Source organism: Pristiophorus japonicus, unplaced genomic scaffold (genome assembly GCF_044704955.1).
Source record: "Pristiophorus japonicus isolate sPriJap1 unplaced genomic scaffold, sPriJap1.hap1 HAP1_SCAFFOLD_3724, whole genome shotgun sequence".
NCBI classification, from domain to species: Eukaryota; Metazoa; Chordata; class Chondrichthyes; family Pristiophoridae; genus Pristiophorus; species Pristiophorus japonicus.
Window position 1 is genome coordinate 4,152 of NW_027253571.1, and position 3,916 is coordinate 8,067.

Here is a 3,916-nt window from a genome sequence, read left to right on the forward strand (position 1 = left end):
GGGTTCACCGGTTCAGAGCAAGACAATGAATGCCAGTTTAGGTGACACTAAAATCAGCCGTGTGGTTGACAATGAAGAAAGCTGCGGACTGCAGAAAGATATCAATAGACTGGTCAGGTGGGCAGAACAGTGGCAAATGGAGTTCAATCTGGAGAAGTGTGAGGTAATGCATTTGGGGAGGACTAACAAGGCGAGGGAATACACATTAAATTGTCATCAACATAGGCAGTCGCTCGGAATCGAGGAAGACTTGCTTCCACGTTAAATGTGAGTCCTTAGGTGGCTGAACAGTCCAATACGAGAACCACAGTCCCTGTCACAGGTGGGACAGACAGTGGTTGAGGGAAGGGGAGGGTGGGACTGGTTTGCCGCACGCTCCTTCCACTGCCTGCACTTGGTTTCTGCATGCTCTCGGCGACGAGACTCGAGGTGCTCAGCACCCTCCCGGATGCACTTCCTCCACTTAGGGCGGTCTTTGGCCAGGGACTCCCAGGTGTCGGTGGGGATGTTGCACTTTATCAGGGAGGCTTTAAATGGTAGGCCACAGAATTGTAGAGGAACAAAGGGACCTGGGAGAGCAGGTCCACAGATCCCTGAAGGTAACAGGCCAGGTGGATAAGGTGGTTAAGAAGGCATACGGAATACTTGCCTTTATTAGCCGAGGCATGGAATACAAGAGCAGGGAGGTGATGCTTGAACTGTATAAAACACTGGTTAGGCCACAGCTGGAGTACTGCGTGCAGTTCTGGTCACCACATTACAGGAAAGATGTGATTGCACTGGAGAGGGTACAGAGGAGATTTACCAGGATGTTGCCTGGGCTGGAGAATTTTAACGATGAGGAAAGATTGGATAGGCTGGGGTTGTTTTCCTTGGGATAGAGGAGGCTGAGGGGAGACCTGATTGAGGTGTATAAAATTATGAGGGACCTGGATAGAGTGGATAGGACGGACCTGTTTCCCTTGGCAGAGGGGTCAACAACCAGGGGGCAGAGATTTAAAGTAATTGGGGGGAGGTTTAGAGGGGATTTGTCTTCACCCAGAGGGTGGTGGGGTCTGGAACTCACGGCCTGAAAGGGTGGTAGAGGCAGAAACCCTCAGCACATTTAAACAGTATCTGGATGTGCCCCTGAAATGCCGTAACCCACAGGGCTACGGACCCAGAGCGGGAAAGTGGGATTAGGCTGGGTAGCTATTGGTCGGCCAGGGTGGGCCAAAATGGCCGCCTCCTGTGCTGTAAATTTCTCTGATCCTGTTCCCCACTTGTCCCAGGTACAGGCAGCTTTGTCCCTGGAGCCGGTTTGTGTTCTGACAATATCAAACCCAAGGGATCCCCCAAAAGGTGGGTCTGACCACAAGTGGGCACAGGGCTCGAGGTGGGTCTGATCACAAGTGGGCACAGGGCTTGAGGTGGGTCTGACCACAAGTGGGCACAGGGCTCGAGGTGGGTCTGATCACAAGTGGGCACAGGGCTCGAGGTGGGTCTGACCACAAGTGGGCACAGGGCTCGAGGTGGGTCTGACCACAAGTGGGCACAGGGCTTGAGGTGGGTCTGACCACAAGTGGGCACAGGGCTCGAGGTGGGTCTGATCACAAGTGGGCACAGGGCTCGAGGTGGGTCTGACCACAAGTGGGCACAGGGCTCGAGGTGGGTCTGATCACAAGTGGGCACAGGGCTCGAGGTGGGTCTGACCACAAGTGGGCACAGGGCTCGAGGTGGGTCTGACCAGAACTGGACACAGGGCTCGAGGTGGGTCTGATCACAAGTGGGCACAGGGCTCGAGGTGGGTCTGATCACAAGTGGGCACAGGGCTCGAGGTGGGTCTGATCACAAGTGGGCACAGGGCTCGAGGTGGGTCTGACCAGAACTGGACACAGGGCTCGAGGTGGGTCTGATCACAAGTGGGCACAGGGCTCGAGGTGGGTCTGACCAGAACTGGACGTAGTGCTCGAGGTGGGTCTGACCAGGACTGGACACAGGGCTCGAGGTGGGACTGACCAGGACTGGACACAGGGCTCGAGGTGGGTCTGATCACAAGTGGGTACAGGGCTCGAGGTGGGACTGACCAGGACTGGACGTAGTGCTCGAGGTGGGTCTGACCAGGACTGGACACAGGGCTCGAGGTGGGCTTAACAAGATTTGTAACGACCTTGTATGGTGATCCATTGGAGAATAACTCTGCTCTGATTCACTGAGGACAGAAGAGCCAAGCCAAGCTAACCCAAGTCAATTTAAGCCAAGCCTAAGCAAGTCCAGTTAAACCAAGTCTAACCACGTCAATTTAAGCCAGGCCAAGCCTAGGCCAGTCCAGGTAAGCTGAGCCCCCACCCCCTCCCTTGCTGTAAGGGGCACTAACTTGGGCCAATCATTTGTCAAGGACCATTGGGCGCCAGCTATTGCCCAATTAGATTCAGTGACACTCTTTGTCACTTTCAGGTTGCTGGTGATGTAATCCACTTGGGAGGTCTGTCGTCACAATGGGACCAGCCTTTATTTGGTTGGCTGGACCAATAATGTGATGCCTGAGGGGGGCTCACTGTAGCCTCTGATTGGCTGCTGGTCAGGCCAATGCAAAGCCGCTCGGCCTTGTTGCCGGAGAGCGATTGGTTGCTTGTCAGTGTCTTTGTGAATGGGGCACGGATTATTCCCCTTGGAGCGCCAAAGGTTGGGCTGAAAGTTGGTTTGTGGAGCAGGAAAAGAAGCAGGACTTTTGCAAGGTAATTGGTTGCAGCAAACAGGGTGGGAACTGGTGCTGGAATGCAGCCCATGTTGACTCTGGCAGCCCTGGGAGACCAATTGTTTCAGTGCTTTCCTGGCAAAGCTTGTTGAGGATATCACCAGGGCTACATACAGTCAGACAAACTCATCCAGCCCACCCTTCCAGCCTCTTCCCCTTCCCAGGCAGACCCTTGGAAACGAGGAAGACTTGCTCCCACCCTCAAAGTGAGTGACTGAAGACTCCATTGCAGGAATTACAGCAGGTACACTTGCTTTGGAGGTAGTTCAGAGAAGATTCTGGAGATGAGGGGATTGACTTATGAGGAAAACATAGAAAATAGGTGCAGGAGTAGGCCATTCGGCCCTTCGAGCCTGCACCACCATTCAATATGATCATGGCTGATCGTGCAACTTCAGTAACCCCATTCCTGCCTTCTCTCCATACCCCTTGATCCCTTTAGTCATAAGGGCCACATCTAGCTCCCAGGAGCAGCCAGCGGGAGTTTGAGGAGGCCGGCTGGGGCAGGGGCAGAAGGTAAACAAAGAAGTAAAAAGAAATCTAAGTGTGATGTCACAGCCAAGCGGGTAAGTGGTGGATTGGTGAGTATTTAACCTGTTTCTTTTAGTATCAGTAGAAAACCTTTGGCATTGTTGACAAATTAAGTTAATCTAAGGGTTAAGTCATGGCAGGAGAGCCCAGACCCGTGTCATGCTCCTCCTGTGCTATGCGGGAAATCAGCGACATTACCAGTGTCCCTGACAACTACATGTGCAGGAAGATTATCCAGCTGCAGCTCCAGACAGACCGCATTGCGACACTGGAGCTGTACATAGATTCACTCTGGAGCATCCGAGATGCTGGGGATGTCGTGAATAGCACATTTAGTGAGTTGGTCACACCACAGGTAAAGGTTACTCGGGCAGATAGGGAATGGGTGACCATCAGGCAGAACAGTGGAAGGAAGGTAGTGCAGGGGTCCCCTGCGGACATCTCCCTCCAAAACAGATACACCGTTTTGGATACTGTTGGGGGGGATGACTCATCAGGGGAGGGCAGCAGCAGCCAAGTTCATGGCACCGTGGCTGGCTCTGCTGCACAAGAGGGCAGGAAAAAGTGGGAGAGCAATAGTGATTGGGGATTCAATGGTGAGGGGAATAGATAGACGTTTCTGCGGCCGCAACCGAGACTCCAGGATGG